This window comes from Canis aureus, chromosome 25 (assembly GCF_053574225.1).
Source record: "Canis aureus isolate CA01 chromosome 25, VMU_Caureus_v.1.0, whole genome shotgun sequence".
NCBI classification, from domain to species: Eukaryota; Metazoa; Chordata; class Mammalia; order Carnivora; family Canidae; genus Canis; species Canis aureus.
Genome location: NC_135635.1, coordinates 10,145,559 through 10,164,401, shown reverse-complemented (window position 1 = coordinate 10,164,401; position 18,843 = coordinate 10,145,559). Strand labels below are relative to the sequence as shown.

Genomic DNA, 18,843 nt, shown 5'->3' with positions numbered 1-18,843 from the left:
AATACAGTGTAATTAAGAAAATGAGTTACATAAAAAAAGGTACTTCTAGGCAATCAAGGAGAAAAACTGGAAATAATTAAAATTATGAAACAATAATGTGACATGATTTAACATGCGAATCTTTAAAGATATTTAAATATAGCAATTTACAATTACAAAATTATGCAGGCAACATGCAGGTGTGTTATATAGCACAACAATATAATGAATCTTACCACCCAAATCAAGAATGAGAACACTATGAATAGCATCATCCTGGATCCCTTCAGAGATAGTAATTATTTTGAATTTTGTTTTCATTATCCTCATGCCTTATTTAAAAAATAGTTCTATGTATCGTAACTCCCCCCAAATTGCTTAATATTGCTTATCTTTGAAATTTTATAATTTGTTTTATTCATTCCTGATACTTTATCTGGCTGTACTTCATGCATTTTTCCCTGTGGTAAAATATCCTATAGCATGAACATACTATAGGGCGTGATCCTGGAGTCCTGGGATCGAGTCCCACGTTGGGCTCCCAGCATGGAGCCTGCTTCTCCCTCTGCTTGTGTCTCTGCCTCTCTCTCTCCTGTGTCTCCCATGAATAAATAAAATCTTAAAAAAAATGTTTAAACTAATTTATGCTACCAGTAGCAACATTCCATTTGATCCATATCCTCACTAGCATTTGGTATTGTCAGAGTTCTTTTTTTTTTTTTTTTTTTTATTGTCAGAGTTCTTAATTTGTGCCAATCTGTTGGGGCAAATTGATTTCACTATACTTTTGATTTTCAGTTCCCTGATTACTAACGAGGGTGAACATCTTTTTTCAATTGAAGTATAGTTGACATACAATGTTATATTAGTTTCAGATGTACAACAGAGTGATTCAACAACTATTTATGTTGTGCTACGCTTACCACAAGTGTAGCTGCCATCTTGTCACCACCATACAACCCTATTAATTTACCATTGGCTACATTCTCTATGCTGTACTTTTCATCTCCATGACTTATTCATTCCATTACTGGATGCCTTTACCTCCCATTTTTCCTCACCCATCTTGCCCATCTCCTCTCCCCTCCCCTCTGGCAATCCTATTCTCTATTTATGGGTCTTTTTCTGCTATTTTGTTTATTCATTTGTTTCATTTTTAGATTCCACATATAAGTGAAATTATATGATATTTGCCTTTTCAGATTTATTTCACATAGCATAATACTTTCTAGGTCCTTCCATGTTGTCTCAAATGGCAAGATCTCATTCTTTTTATGATTAATATTCCATTATATATATACTAACATATGTGTATAATATGTATATATTATGTCTTATTTATCCATTCATCTATTTATAGACACTATTGTGTCTATTGTAAATAATGCTGCAGTAAAAACAGAGGTGCACATTTCTTTTTAAATTAGTGGATTATTAAGAAAGGTTTTATTTGGGCACCTAGGTGGCTCAGTTGGTTGAGTGTCTGCCTTTGACTTGGATTATGATCCCTGGGTCCTGGGATTGAGTCCCACACCAGGCTCCCTGCTTAGCAGGGAGTCTGCTTCTCCCTCTCCCTCCTCCTCCCCCTGTTAATGCTCTCTCTCTTTCAAGTAAGTAAATAACATCTTTTAAAAAAGTTTTTATTTAAATTCCAGTAAGTTAACACAGTGTAATATTAGTTTCAGGTGTACAATATAGTGATTCAACACTTGCATACGTCACCTGGTGCTCATCACAAGTGCCCTCCTTAATCCCCAAAACCCATTTAACTCATCCCCCACCCACCTCCCTGCTGGAGACCATCTGTTTGTTCTCTGTAGTTAAGAGTCTGTTTCTTGGTTTGGCTCTTTCTCTTTCTCTTTTTACCCTGTGCTCAATTTTTTTTTTTTTGTTTCTTAAATTCCACATATGAGTGAAATCGTATGGTATTTGTCTTTCCCTGAATGACTTATTTCCCTTACTGTTATACTCTGTAGTTCCATTCATGTTGTTGCAAATGGGAAGATTTCATTCTTTTTTATGGTTGAATAATATTGCATTGTATATATATATATAAGCCACATCTTCCTTATTCATTCATCAGTCAATGGACACTTGGGCTGTTTCCATAACTTGCCTATTGTGGATAATGTTGCTATAAACATCAGGGTGCACGTATCCCCTTGAATCAGTATTATTGTATCCTTTGGGTAAATATATAGTAGAGCAATTGCTGGATTGCAGGGTAGTTCTATTTTTAACTTTTTGAGGAAACTCCATACTGTTTTCCAGAATGGCTGTACCAGTTTGCATTTACAGAGCTAGAACAAACAATCCTAAAATATGTACAGGACCACAAAAGACCTGGAATAGCCAAACATCCTAGATAAATAAAGGCAAAACTGCAGACTTAAGTTATATTACAGACTTAAGTTCTATTACAAAGTTGTAGTGATCAAACAGTATGGTATTGGCACAAAAATAGACACATAGTTCAATAAAAAAATAGAAAACCCAGAAATGAGCCCACAGCTGTATGGTCAATTAATCTTTAACAAAGCAAGAAAGAATATCCAATGGGAAAAAGACAATCTCTTCAACAAATGATTTTGGGAAAACTGGACAGCAACATGCAAAAGAATGAAACTAAACCACTTTCTTACAACACACACAACAAGAAATTCAAAATGGTTGAATGATGTAACTGTGAGACCTGAAACTAAAAAATCCTAAAGAACAAGGGAAGTAACCTTTTTCACATCTACCATAGCAACTTCTTTCAAGATCTGTCTCCTGAGCAAGGGAAACAGAAGCAAAAATAAACTATTGAGACTTCATCAAAATAAAAAGCATCTTCACCACAAAGGAAACAACAAAACTCAAAGACAACCTACAGAGTGGGAGAAAATACTTGCAAATAACTATCTGATAAGGGATTAGTATCAAAAATACATAAAGAACTTATACAACTCAATACCCCAAAACCACATATTCCAATTAAAAAATGGGCAGAAGACATGAATAGATATTTCTCCAAAGAAGACATCCAGATAGCCAATAGACACATAAAAAGATGGTCAACATCGCTCATCATCAGGGAAAAGAAAATCAGAACTACAATGAGATACAGCCTCACACCTGTCAGAATGTCTAAATTCCACAACGTAAGAAACAACAGGTTTTGGCATGGATGTAGCGAAAGGGGAACCCTCTTGCACTGTTGGTGGGAAAGCAAACTAAATTAGTGTTTTTGTTCTCCAGAAATGTTCTCCAGTAGTGGAATTACTGGGTCATATAGGACTTCTATTTTTAACTTTTTGAGGAAGCTCAATACTTTTTTCTACAGTGGTTGTACCAGCTTACATTCTCACCAACAGTTCCTCTTTCTTTAGATCCTCACCAACACTTGTTATTTTTTTATTTTTATTTTTATTTTTTTGTCTTTCTGATACAAGCCATTCTGAAAAGTTTCTGATTGTGATTTTGGTTTGCATTTCCCTGATCATTGCTGATGTTGAGAATCTTTTCATGTGTCTGTTGGCCACCTGTATCTATCAGGTGCTCTGCCCATTTTAAAATCAGATTATTTGATTTTTCATGTTCAGTGTATAAGTTCTTCATAAGGGTGAACATCTTTTTATATTTTTATTACTATTGCATATTCTTTTGTGAAACACCTTTTATCTTGTAATCTTTGATCCACTTACCCCCTCCCTTTGGTTCATTTTCCAAAATGAAATTACCCTTAAATACAATAAAAAAACACCAGCAAAATATTTTGAAACCCACTATGGTTTCAAAAAAATTATGTGGATTCTGTAAAGCAGTGATAGTTTTTATTAAAATAGTCCCAACAACAACAACAAAAACAAACAAACAAACAAAAAAACCAAAAAAAACCAAACGAAACAAAACAAAAAAAAATAGTCCCAACAGAGAATGTCTATCTCTGGCTAAATACTGAGTTCAAAGGTAGATGACAGACTAAATCATATTATATATATATAATATATATATATATATATATTATATATATATATATAGTAGCTAGAAATATATTACTGTTTTTTAAACCTAGAACTAAGAGTGGTCTTTTATCCTGAAGCCTTTCAGTTCTCTTTTTTTTTTTTAATAAAGGATTGATTTATTTATTTGAGATAGAGAGAGAGTGTGCATGCACAAGCAGGGGGTGGGTGGGTTGGTGGGAAGGAGAGGGGGAGAGAGAGGGGGAAAAGCAGACTCCCCACTGAGCAGGGAGCCTGACATGGGGCTCAATCCCAGGACCCTGGGATCATGACCTGAGCTGAAGGCAGACGCTTAATAGACTGAACCCTGACAGTCTTATTTTATATTAATTAATTATCATTTATATTATACTTTGTACTTTGACAAGTCTTCTAGTATCTGTGGAATTTAAAAGTTAAAAAAAAAAGTTTGGAGTACTTAAACCATTACTACTATACCTGCAGTTTTTTTGTGTTTTTTAGGCTTTTGCCAGTAGAATAGAATTATGCCATTGTCAGTGGTAACATAATATCAGTATAAAAGCTACTTAAACATCATTATTCTAATTATTGTAATTCTTTAAAATACAACTTTAAAATCCAATTGTGCCCTAAAGTGGTATTTCAGCTGTAAGAAGAGAGTGTATTATTTGAAGCCTGAGCTTTTTGTTAGGTGTCTTTCATTCTTTCATCTGCAGGGAAAAGGTCACTATCTGGGTATAATTATTCATTTCACCTTTTCTACCTAGTGAGGCAGCCTGTATTCCCAAGACCTGTCCTTTTCAACGCTCCTCCCTGGATTTCAGGCCCCCATACTAAGCTTAATTTACGCATTGATTTCATGTGTTTACAGTGGTGGAACAATGACCGTATTGGATGGATTCTGTGCTGAATATATTCTTGTCCTCTTGCTTCCTGTGTAAGAGAGGACTCTACCCTATTGGTATCATCAGACATTTAAACCAGCACTCCCTAAGCAGGGTGAAGGTTCATCTTAAATCCAGTAAGGAAGCTTCATATGGGAGAACTTCTCTGAGACTTTGGCTTCTCTGTACCATCTAGTATTAGTAGAATTCCTGAAAATCACCTTCAGCTGGGATGCTCTGAGGATTAAATGATCGCAATCTGACATATAGTAAGTGCTCATTAAAGGTCACCGATGAAGAAAATGAGTTTTGATTCTATGTTGTTACAGATCTTTACAGATTTGGCATGTCATGTTTTGCTATTAATTCATAAGGCTGCCTTACTAAACTTTTATTTTAAATGTAAGGGAAGCTCTCATTTTTTTGCTTTTTTTTGGATGGCTACTCTTGTTTTATTTCCCCTAATTAGCTGAAAATCTATTTGATAGGAACTTTGTCTCATTTATCTACATAGCACCTAGGAAAGTGCTTAATATATAATAAGTGCTCAGTAAATATTGTTCTGGTTGAATTAGTAAGTGATCTAGGGCATATTTATGTTGAAATCACAGATTTAAGAAATATAGTTGGCCAGTGAAACATAATATGTATTCATTTGGACTTCTAAATAAAACTCATGAAGCCATTATCATTTTCAAGGTGGCTAGTGGTTCTGGGGGGGCTCTGTTATAAAACCACTGTATCTGGTTCATTGTCACCGAGTTATCAGTGGAGAACTTGTTTTGGATATACATTCAAAAGTAGAAAGTAGACCACCTTCACTCTCTCCTGTAGGGTTCAGAAGTCCATTCTCAACAATGCAGAAAATAGATTGAGGAAAAATACATTTAGGGGAAAGCAAAATGGTACTTTCTTATCTGTGAATAATAGTTGCTAATAATAAATCTTAGCCTTTGTATATTATCTCATTACATCTATACTACTTTGAAATTATATAATGTTCTTCTTCATGGAAGGGACAAGTGATTTTTATTCCCGTGCCTAACCATTCCTGAATATAAAAATTATAAAATGTGTAAAAATATTGTCCTGTTTGTCCTAATCTTATGTCTCTATCTTGTCCAAAGAGGAGAAAGAGAAGAAATAAAATAGAGCTCCTTTTAAAATTGTAAATTCTTTTGGATGCAGTTTCTGGAGAGAGAGAGAGAGAGAGAGAGAGAGAGAGAGAAATATCAAGATTTCTCAAAGCCATTACATCATGCCCTAATTCTAGCCTTTTTCTTGATTCAACCTTTGTCAGGACTAATTTTACTAAAAGTGACTTTATTCTAGTCTTTTCTATGGACCCTAAAATGATCTCTTAAGTTATTCTATAGTATGGAGTTTTAAGTTGCATAAATTTTTCCCTTTACCAGGGTTTTCTGCTATAAGTCATATAAGAACAATTTATTCCCAGCTATCAGTTTTAACAAAGCGTGACCTGGAAAACTAACAATGGAAAATGGTGCTATTCTCTGCTATAGCTTTTATTTCAGTAGGGTATTGAATGTTTAAAATGCTTTGGCTCAGGAGTCCTGGATATTGCTTCCAGCTTTTGATTCCTGCCTACATCCTACTTTGGTCCTGTTTTCCATTCCAGAGCTAGGTTTGTTTTCCAGGCTGGCTTTATATTCAGATTCCATTCAGATTCAGACCTGCTTGACTTTCTGTACTTCTGGCTCAAATCCCAAACAAAAATCTGTCTGGATAAATCAGAGATTCAGATGGTTAAGGGCCATTTATAAGTAGTTGTACTGTGTATTTGAGATTTTGGTGAGTTCTTATAATATCAAACAAAACAGTGAAGCCCAATTTTTAGAAATAGTCTTCACTTTTATCACTATAATGCATGAGCATAGTATATGAGGCCAGACAACACTTATGGGTTATTATTACAACAACCAGGGCCAACTACTAAGTCTTGTTCCCAAGGCCAACAAACTTTTATTTAATTTTTATTGTTAATATTCATTATTATTATTATTTTTTAGATGTAAGGAATTTTAAGTAAATTGGCATAGTTAAGACCAAAAAGATAAAGTGGACACTGCCAGCTTATCTTCAGCCATTGCCTTTAACAGGCTAGGGAACACAACTTGAAACACAATTGAGTCTTGGTGTTCTGAGACAGTGAAGGAATTTCCTCAGTATTTAAATATATTAATATAACCAGTTATATAAATCTAAATATAAAACCAATCTATAAATTTAGAGGTGGCATTTACCATCTCTGTGAAAAGCTACACATCCTAATCAATTCCAATCATATTTAAAAAAATTATTTTTCCAATCACATTTTTAGAAGGAGAAAACAGTGACAGCACTTGCTGAACCAGAATTACTATCAAAGTTCAAAAAACTGATCATATTCATTTAAAAATCCACAAGCTAATCTTATTTAAATCAGGACTGTCCAAGAGAAACATTCTATCAGCCACTCATGATCTAAATTCTGGTCAATGAGATCAATTTAAATATGGTACACATAAAACAAAGTCATGAGACATTTTTGTTTGTAATAAATAAAATGATGACCAACTATTACTCCTTAGTGGCTTTTTTGAGATAAGCTATTAAGTCTGCTCTTTCCCCTGCCTTCTTAATGCCAGCGAAGATCATTTTTGTTCCAGGGATGTACTTCTTGGGATTCTCCAAATACTCCATCAGGGTTTCCTCTCCCCAGGTGATGCCTTTGTTCTTGTTGGCATCCGTGTAAGAAAATCCAAGGGCCTAACTTGTCTTTTGCCCAATAATCGATGGAGGTTTGGCCAGTCTTGTGCTTGCCTCCCTTTTCCACAGTATGGCACTGGGCACACTTCTGAACAAAACTCTTCTTGCTCTTTTCAACATCACCCATTTTTGAATCACTTTTCTGTTGCGCGCGAAACGAAGATGCCAGCTCGCAAGCTGGACATCCCGCTCTCTCAATATTCATTATCATTATGGCTTTATAAATAAAACTGGTTACTAACATAGATGTATTCCTATCCTAATTCTTTTTACTTTTTTTTTGTGCCACACAGAACATATAAGTTCCAAATTTTGTCTTTACTAATTTTATAAAAAAATCTCAGTGAGAATTTTGATCCACATATCTCTTATTTCTCTATAAAATACTCTTATGTTTGCTAATTGTTTCAACGTTTTTTTGTTTGTTTGTTTGTTTTTTGTTTGTTTCAAGGTTTTTTGAGCAAGAAATGTTTTGGACTTTCCTTGTATGTGCCTTAGAGCAGTATCTTCAATATAAAAAGTACTCAATAACCACCTTAGTAGATATAACAGAAGTTGAAATGTTTTTCTTTTCCATTTGTATTATTTTTAAACTCACAAGTGTGTAACATTAAAAGATAAGCTCCCAAGTGTATTCCAGTTAAAGATGTTTCTCTCTATAATCTACACATATACCTTCCAAAGGAGCAAATGATGCATGTTTTATTTGCTTTTAAAGTGCATTTAAGGAGATCGACACTTACAAAATAGTAGTTCTCAAATGTTTTGATATCAGGACCACCCTTACCAATTACTGAGGACCGCAAAGATTTACTTTGGAAAATTCAGGAAAACATGAATGGGCACAAGCACACCATTCCACAAGCTGATATAGTGATGATGTCATCATATATCACTTAGCCTCTGAAAAAAACCCTCTGCACGCTTGAGTTAATCAGAGTGAAAAGTCAAGTAACAGGTGATTTTTGTTATAAAAATAGTTTTGTTGTTGCAGAACTAAAAAGGTCTCAGTACCTACAGGGCCCCCAGACAATGCTTTAAGAACTGCTGTATAAAACATGAAGTGGTAATAAAAAGAAATATGTGTGTAGAGTAGCTCAAAGTTGCAATATGGTTTCACATATGTTTTCTATTTGACTGCCCCAATAATGCTGTGGGTTTATGATTATGTCATTTTACTGGTAGGAAAAAATTATGTTTAGGGAAATTAAGTGATTGGCTCAAGGGAACTCCACTAGTAAAATTTAAACTCAAACCTTCTGATGGCAGAGACTGTGATTTTTTTTTTTTTATTATGACATTTCTCTACCCTGCCCAACCTAAAAGTTCTCCATGAAACTAAGTTAGTTGAGTAAAATCTAGTTTCATCTCAGCCTCTAGAGCACATGATTGCTTTGGATGAGAACTGACGTCTCCATTTACCTTTGCATAGTGCTGTGGAGCCCGATCGGTCCTGAAAGGTGACTGTGGTACCAGGGTAACGAGCAGATTTGGGGGTCAATCTTAGTTGGATCCTCAGTAGTTTTGGGATTAAATGAACCCATAATTCTGCCTTGATATGTAGCTGTAGGACAGGCTCAGATAGTGTGCAGCTGGGGTGGACCACTCAGGGTTCTGGATACCCAGATAGACTTGCTAAGCCTCTCCGGGGCTGAACTGGAGCCCCCGCCACCAGACTAAAATGGCCAACAGCCAGGAGCAAAAATATCAGATATCATTTGCCTGGGAGCTGGCCCTAGTGTATTTATCTCTTTGGAGGACTATACTTTCTGTACTGTCTTTAAGCTTTAACCTTTGGGCAAATCAAAATGACAGCCCTGTATACCCTGTAAATCAAAAAGGACAGGGTCAAAGACCATTCTTTATCTCTGTTGCTGCTCAGGGCTTTGATTCTTCAAGTATTAAACATGAAGAAAATGGGGATCACAGGTGTAAGGGACACAAGTATGAGCCGTGTTAAGAAACCATAAGTAATGATGTTAAATTTTCTTTGAATGAAAAGGGAGGATGCATTTATAGAGACGTATAAAAAGCTCTTTGACTATTTTCTTTGCTCTGCAGCAAACTGATCTAAGTTAGATGCAGTAGGATGACTGCTTTTTTGAAATAAAAAATGGGAATATTTTGAAACGGTGTCATTCATAGCTAAAAACAAAGCAAAATAAGCAAAATAAAAGCCATCACAACTGTGATGAGAAAGTCTACATTTCTTTACTTGGCATTTAGGTGCTTTTTCCTTCCACACCCAAATCAAAATACCATTTCCATATGGTATGGAAAACCATCGCCCCCATTGCCTTGAGCCAGGTTGGCCTATGTATTGCCTCCCCCCACAGATTCCCTCCTCTGCACTTCTACTCATATGGTTCCCTCAGCTTAGAGCACTTTTCCCTCATTTTCTTTCTTTGCTGATTTCAGCCCATTCTTTGAACCTTTTCTTCACCAGTGTGGTGCATGGCAGTCTCTTCTTTAGCTTTCTAGAGTGGGGGTTGGTGAAACTTTTCAGTAAAGATAGGAAATATTTTAGGTTTGGTGGGCTATCAGGTCTCCCTTGCAGCTGCTAAGTTCTGTCATTGGAACACAGAAACAGTCCTGGACAACACCTCAACAAATGAGTGTAGCTAGGTTTTAACAAAGTTTCCCACAAAGAACCTGGCATTGTTTATAAAAGAGCTGTAGGTTGCCAACTCTTTTCCTAGATCATCTGTTGTGCTTAGTAGTGTCACTTGTCCTAGATTCTCTTCTTTTCTTACCGTTTCGTGTGTTTGTGTAATACTTACCCAACTAGACTATATGCTCCATGGAGATGACCTTACCATTCTTTGTATTCCCTGTGTCTATCCTGGTACCTTAAGCAGTATTTATTCAGACATTCAGATATTTGTAATTGACTTAAATGTTTTTTAAGGACGAGAAAGGCACTGACCCCTTTTTATTTCCCTTCTGTTGCTGTTTTGTTTCTCTCCTAATTCCTGATGTTGTGTTTATGTGGTTGGCTCTTCCTTAAGTGCAGGCATCAGCCCATGCTGAGCTGAAGCCTGTTGCCTCTCCGTGTTAAGATATATTAAAGATCAGGACAAATGCTTTAATGTGTATCCTAAGAAAAGGTTTTATGAGTTATTTGTTGACAGAATGGTTATGAGGAGACCTTTTGCTTAGCCTGCCAACATAGCACTCATTTCTTAGGAGGACAAAGTACTATAGGTTGGCCTCCTGATAGAAAGCCTGCTGAGTTTTACCATTTAATAAAATAGAGTACACAGTGTAATTTGTACAATGTCAAACTTCAAAGAACAATTTATCACAATAATGTTTCTATTTAGAACATGCCACTGAGGAAGGGACAATAAAATGTCAGGTTTGACAATGTCCACTGATTGATATTAAGGTTAGAAGGGGAAACATTTCTGTTTCCAGCATTGCAGAGTCAGTAGGCACAATAGAGGGCAGGATACAATCAACTTTGCATTCTTTTCAAAATTTAAGGCTTTGGAAAAGACAGCAGTCTAGATGTTGTATTTACTCAAGAGAAGCTTGGCGTATAAAAACAGAAACAACTGAGAATTCCATGTTGCCGGTTGTTTCCTCTCTCTCTCTCTTTCAGAAAATTCTGATAAATGTAGTCCAGTCATCAGATGTTATTCATGCTGTGTTGTAACCATCTATTTGGATATGTTGGCTGTTCTTGCAAATACAAAACCCCACATTTCCTGGTGACATAGATGGGGTCTGAGAAGATTAATTATAAGCCATGAGATTTGTTGAACCGACAAGGGAGAGTATAGCAGTCCCAGGTGATACAAGGAGGTACTTTGCTCAGATGCCACCTTTTGGAATATGAATTAGTATGATTCACAGGTAGCAAAGAGTGGTTATGCTGATCACAGGGAAGAATCTGATACGTGTCAGCTGCTTCTCTTTAGAATAAAATAACACAGGGCTAAGTATAGACATAAGTCATTCTGGCACCAGTGCGTGGGATTAAATGCTCAACTTTGTGTAGGCATTCATTACATTCTAGATTCTTCACATGTTGATAAAGTCATAGGATTTCTGAAAGTATATCTCTCACTCTCACTTTCTGTCAAGGTGTTACAGTCTCAAAGCAAACTGGTGAGCAGCTGAGCTCTACACAACAGACCAGGTACCAAGCAGGACTTGAAACCTAGAGCTTGGAGTTTGCCTGGAACTAGTGATGGGTGACAAGAGCAGCTCACCTAGGAGGTGGAGGGTGATGTGTGTGAATGCTGGTTTGCGTCAATACCGTTACTTTATCGTTATCTAGGGAACACCCAGGGGCATTGAAATAGCATCACCTCTCACTCCACACGCTGCCAATGGAATAGGAGTGGAGTTTGGGGCAGGGAAGTTCCCTTGAAGCAGTTGACATTTAAGTGGCAATCTGAAGGATGATAAGAAATTAGACTGAGATGGAGGTGAGAAAGGAGGGCAAGTGTTTTGGGGAAAGGGAGACAGTCTGTGAAATTTCGAGAGGACTGTAACTAACTTCTGGATCTGAAAGAATGCTAGTAAGGCTTGCAGCTGGATCAGGCTAAATGGTGTGTGTGTGTGTTTTTCTAAAGAAAGAATGACACAAATAATTTCTACATTATTCAAGTTAAATTATGTGTCCCCAGCTCCCTACAGTATAAAGCCGAAGACTTTTCTTTCTCACTTTGGCATTTGTAGTTGTTATCACTTTCACCTATCCCATTTTTAAAATCAATACAATAATTATAGAGCATTTTGAAGTTTATAAAATGTTTTTATATATTTTTACATATATTATCTCATTCAATTCTCACAATTAATATGATTAAGAATCACGGAATCCAGGATGCTTCTCAAGGGGGATGGAGGGTGTCAGCGTAAATCTCACAGTTTTGTTTTAGGCTAATTCTAATGTTTACAGTGGAAATCAGACAGGCGTTAACAGAAATCATTTTTGATTTCAACCATAGGAGGTTCCTTTTTTTTTTTTTTTTTTTTTCTTTCTGGGAGGTTATAAATGAACCATGTCACTGGGAATCATCTTTTACCATTGAATATGATTTTTTTCAGAAATGCCAGTTTTCTGGTGATTATACCTGTTGGTTATTTGTATATCTATTTTTAAAAAATATTTTATTTGTTCATGAGAGACACAGAGAGAAAGGCAGAGACATAGGCAGAGGGAGATGCAGGCTCCCTGTGAGGCGAGGAGCCCGACATGGGACCCAATCCTGGGACTCCAGGATCACGCCCTGAGCTGAAGGCAGACACTCAACCTCGGAGCCACCCAGGCATCCCTATTTGTAGATCTTCTTTGGCAAAAAGTATATTCATGTCCTTTGTCCATTTTCCCCTGAGTTTTATTGAAATATAATAGATGTGTCGCATTGTGTAAGTTTAAGGCATACATCGTATTGTTTTGATACATTATATATATTGAAAAATGATTACTGCTATAGGATTAGACATGGCCCATCTTTTATCAGGTTATTTATTTATTTATTTATTTGTTTATGCTATTGAATTGTAAGGGTTCCTTGTACATTTTGAATGGTAGCCTGTTATGAGCTATGTGGTTTGCGGATATTTTTTTCCCATTCTGTCAGTTGCCTTTTCAGTTTATTGACTGCTTACTTTGGTGTGCAGAAACTTTTTAGTTTGATGTAGTTTCCGTTGTCTATTTTTGCTTTTGTTGCTGGTGCTTTTAAATGTCATATTCAAAAAATCATTGCCAAAACCAATGTTATGAAAATTTTTCCTCCACGTTTTTTTCTAGGAACTTTACAGTTTCAGGTCTTACATTTAAGAGTTAGTCCATTTTGAGTTGATGTTTCTGTATGGTGCTAAGATAAGGGTCCAATTTCTTCCTCCTTCCCTCTGTCTTAATTTCTCTCTTTCTTTCCTTCTTTTCATGCAGATATACAGTTTTTTTTTAAAGAATTTATTCATTTATTCATGAGAGACACAGAGAGAGAGAGAGAGGCAGAGACAGAGGCAGAGGGAGAAGCAGGCTCCATGCAGGGAGCCTGATGTGGGACTCGATCCCGGGACTCCAGGATCACACCCTAGGCCAAAGGCAGGCGCCAAACCACTGAGCCACCCAGGGATCCCCAGATATCTAGTTTTCCTAATGCTGTTTGTTGAAGAGACCACTACCCTTTGCCTATTGTGTACCCTTGTTGAAGATTAATTGACTGTATATGTGGATTTACTTCTGGGTTCTCTATTCTGTTCCATTTGCCTACGTATCTGCTTTATGCCTGTCCCATGCTATAAAACCGTGGTGAGATCTCACCTCACACCAGTTAGGAAGGCCATTATCAAAACCCAAAAAATCGAGCAGCCCAGGTGGCTCAGCAGTTTAGAACCGCCTTCAGCCCAAGGTGTGATCCTGGAGACCGGGGATCGAGTCCCACATCCGGCTCCCTGCATGGAGCCTGCTTCTCCCTCTGCCTGTGTCTGCCATTCTCTCTCTCTCTCTCTCTCTCTCTCTCTGTCTCTTGTGAATAAATAAATAAAATCTTAAAAAAAAAATCTTAAGTGCTTATCAGGATGTGAAAAAATTGGAATCCTTGTGCACTATTGATGGGAATGTAAAATGGTGCAGCCACTATGGAAAACAGTATGGAGGTTTCTCAAAAAATTAAAAATAGAATTATCATATGATCCAGCAATTACGTTTATGGATATATGTATGTTAAGAAACTGAAATCAGGGGATCCCTGGGTGGTGCAGCAGTTTAGCACCTGCCTTTGGCCCAGGGCACGATCCTGGAGACCCAGGATCGAATTCCACGTCGGGCTCCCGGTGCATGGAGCCTGCTTCTCCCTCTGCCTATGTCTCTGCCTCTCTCTCTCTCTGTGTGACTATCATAAATAAATAAATAAAAATAAAATAAAAAATAAACCTCAGTTTCCTTAGATGGAAAAGGAGGTTAGTATTAAAAAAAAAAAAAAAGAAACTGAAATCAGGATCTCAGAGACATTACTTGTATTCTCATGTTCATTGCAATAATAGCCATGATAGGGGGCGCTTGGGTTGCTCAGTGGTTGAGCATCTGCCTTTGGCTCAGGACATGATCCCGGGGTCCTGGAATTGAGTCCCACATCAGGTTCCCCACGGGGAGCCTGCTTCTCCCTCTGCCTATGTCTCTGCCTCTCTCTCTCTCTCTCTGTGTCTCTCATGAATAAATAAATAAAATCTTAAAAAATATCTTAGCCATGATAGCCAAGATGTGGAAGTAAAGTAAATGTCCGTTGATGGATGAAATGGATAAAAAAAAAATGTGGTATATACACACAATGGCATATCATTCAGCCTTAACAAAAAGGGAATCCTATCATATGCACAACATGGATGGATCTTTAGAGCATTATGCTAAGTGAAATAAGCTAGCCACAAAGGATAAATACTGCATGATTCCACTTATATGGGGTAAAAAAATCAAACCCATAGAAGCAGAAAATAAAATGGTGATTGACAGAGGCTGGGGTAGGGGAAATGGGAGTTGATGTTCAGGGATATAAAGTTTCAGTTATGCAGGAAGGAAAAAAAAAACGTTCAAGATCTGCCGTATACCTTGTGCTTCCAGGTAATGATGATGTACTGCACACTGACAAATATGCTAAGTGGGTAGAACTAATGTTATGTTATATAATATGACCTATACTAACAAAGAAGGAATGTCATGTACTCATTACTTTACCTTGAGACAGAACCATCTGAAGGATAAAAAGGTGGAACACATGTGAAAAAATGGATTCTTCTGGAAAGAAGGCATATAGACTGGATGACACTTAAGATTCCTGTAGCTCTGGGTTTCTGTGATATAGTAACAGCTCTGTTTGGAGAAATGGTCACTGGTTTGCATATCACTGTGCATGATTTAGAAATGCTGTTGTGAGGATAGGGATGATTTAGTCATGTTAATTTACGAACAGAGTATATTAAAATACTAACAGTGGTATTTGAAAAGCTTGTGGCTAAAAAAATCAAGGAGAATGAAAAGCAAAGCATAAAAGGATCTACTTTCGCTGTGTCACTTATGATATATTGTGGTCCTTGTTTGATACATGACTATAATAAAGCATTGCCATTCAATTAGACTAAGTTAACTTTAAAATTAATATTGTGCCCATGCTTGATTCCATTTAAAGGTCTGGAGGAAGGGAAGAGGATTTTGAACCGCTCACTATGCATTAGTTTCAATGACAGAATATAAATCATAGTAAGTCATGGGCCTCTGTCCAGTTCTGATCTCTGTGTGGTGCATGTCAATGTCAAACTTTAAAAAATGTGTGCCTCAGTTAGAGTGGCATGCATTTTGTAATTGGACAGAAGTGAGTGGAATGGATTGGAGGTTATAATCTGGGCCTTTGGAAATGTTTTGACAGTTTACCCAGGAGCCTGCATTTATTAATAGTAATGGTTCCTAAATTTTTATTTTGGCTGGCTTGGTGAATATATAGAAAGCCCTAGAAGGAGTGATGAAGGAAATGCATTAGTGAAAAGTATTAAAAAATTATCTCTGACATTTCTAGCACAAGGAGCAAGTCCCGATGGTTGATAAAAGAGCCTAAATCAATCGATAGGAACATCCATTTTAATTTTTTTCTTTCGTGTTCGATATTTAAGTCTTCCCCATTTCTGTTTTGAAGATACATCAAGAATTCTGTTACCGCTAATTAACTCTATTTTGTGGGCATCCGTGTTGATCTTTCTTAAAATTTACTCATTATCAATTAATGAACAGAACAAATTAGGGAAATAACTTGCACCCGTGTACAAGTGCATGCATTTTGGGGGTACTCAACTAAAGAGAGAAGGAAGAAGAGGAATTAAAATTTCATAAGTCCCTATTGTGTGCCAGAGACTCTGTTAGACAATTTACCTAATTTATAAGCAATTAATAAATATTGTTTTTTTGAAAGTATGTGACATTGTTTCATAGCTTCGTACCACTGCAGTTTTAGGTCAGCTTTGGGAACTTACAGGCCAGTTAATTAATCAGTTACGTATTGCCAGCTGATCAACTTTTTTTTGTGGAGGCTGGGATCAAGGCAAAAAAAAAAATACTGTTCTGGCATTAAGGGATTCACTACATTAGTACAGCTTATTCTTTCTGCTTCTGCAATGTGATAAGCAGTATAAAAAAAGAGCATTTATCTGTGTTATATAAAAACGTGTCTCCTATACAACAAATTTTGCATAGACATATGCCAGAATTTTAATGAGAATCTGATCCTGAAGCATTAACATTTTTATTTGCTTTATTTGGTTTAATATTCTTATTTTTTTTGGCTTTTTGTGTGTGAAATCTTCAAAACAGACAACTCCTTTGCAATAACATTGAGAAAAATAAGCAAATTCATTCAGTATCAGGGATCAGGGATTGGGAAGTCATCTTATATGAAGTGCATGTTGAAGATGGTTTGATTGAGGGGGTAGGTAGTTTAAATATAGAAATGTGTTGGCACTACGTGGAAATAAGTTGGAAAGTGTGAAAGGAGAACTAGAAATTATTTCTTATAAGACGGTGAGTATGTCATTATAGGAGTGGAAAGGAGAAATGAAAGCAGCCTGTAGATTCAAAGGGAAGTTGAGAAAAAGCCTTGGAGATGAAGGAGAGAAGAAAAGGCTCGATTCACATTTGTCATTTACTTTCAGTTTAGGGTTTAATTTCCATGACTCAAAGATGACTTCTAGATCCTCACCAGTGGCTAAATTGGAATTACATCAACTAGAAATAAAATAATCTGGAATAGGCCAAAATGGTATTGCTGGTGGTTAGGGATAGTTCAAATGTGCATCCATAATGAATTTTGAAATAAGGAATAGAAGATGTCCCTCCTGAGATTCCATGTTTGATATATTAGGGCAGAGATGGGTAAAGTCAGCTTTAGTATAAAATGGCCCCTGGGCCCGCAGGTTCTGTAATAGGTTGATTGAATATTCATGCATTTTAAAATAGAATATGCATTGGTCAGCCTTGCAAACATAGAAAAAGATGAGTTGAGTTCATTCAGCCACCAGATACAAGCTGAGTATCTCCCGGGTACCAAACACGGGATACAGCAATGAACAAGATAGATGATGGGCCCTGACCCCCTCTGAGGATTGACAATCACAGAGGTAAATGTTGGCATTATGTGGCTGAACATTGCCCAGGAGAGAGTATCAGTGAAACCATTTTTCATTACCCAGAGCATCTTTCCTTTGAAGATAGAGGCAGCAGGCATTTTTGTCTGTTGTTATTAAATAATCGAATCAACTAGCTAGTGTCTCTTTCTCTAAGTCCAGGCTAACCGTAAAAGTTTCTGATCATAATGTGGGTTTCCAGATGTGCCTGTACGTTGGGGAAAAATACTCTAGTCAAGCAAGTGTGAGGACTTTGGTCCTTTTTTTTTTTTTTTTAATATTTATTTATTTATTTTTTATTTATTTATTTATTTATTTATTTATTTATTTATTTATATTTTTTATTTTTTTGAGGACTTTGGTCCTTATAAGGTTTACATTTCTCTTTTTAAATATGGCCATTAGCATTCTTTGTTTTAAATCAGTCTACTGCAAGTCCGCCCCTGAGGGATGGATTCTTTTCTCAGAATGCTGTCAAAATCAGATTTTTGAGTCTTGAAGGCTGGAGGCCAGATCCTTTACTATCATCATTCTGAGTCTTATGAGAAGCAGCCAGCTCAGCTTATTGATGACACCCAGTGTCCCTGGTTAGCTATTCTTGTTGTGTCTTGAGTTTCTGGAAGGAATGGATCTTATTTGATTTCTTCAAAGAATATCGAGCATGGATCTGAGAGAGACTGCTTTCAAAGCAGTGCTAGAATTGACAACTGTTGCTTTCCTGGTTCCTCTTGGTCATTCCCGGTGTCATTCCTTGATCTCATCCTATCCCACACACCTTCTGCCTCAGACATGGCTGGCAAAGGGCCAGCCCATCATCTTCTGGGATCCCTTTCTGCTGTTGAGGGGAGGAAATCATCATGTGTTAATTTGCTTTTGACATCTGGTTCTAGTCCATATGTTTAGAAGTCTGTTGTTAATAGTTGGTTACTGGCGAGGTCATTCTCAGGCCTTAAAACAATAACAAAAAGTCAATCTTAAGTGACTTCACTTTTCTAAAGAGACTGTAAGGAGAGCAGTAGGTAATGATTCTCTAACAAAATTGGTCTTCTCTTGATATCAGCATTTTTCTTTTCTTATTTTTTAAAACCCTTCAGCATAAAATACTTAAATAGGTTTCT

General features: G+C 36.7%; 1 protein-coding gene and 1 pseudogene across 5 annotated transcripts in view; one reads left to right on the top strand and one right to left on the bottom strand.

Annotated features, from left to right (window-relative positions):
• Positions 1–18,843, top strand: part of TMEM117 (transmembrane protein 117) — a 496,200-nt gene that overhangs the window by 224,220 nt on the left and 253,137 nt on the right. The gene's annotated exons all lie outside the window — the stretch shown is intronic.
• On the bottom strand, positions 7,252–7,745 carry LOC144297595 (cytochrome c pseudogene; annotated as a pseudogene).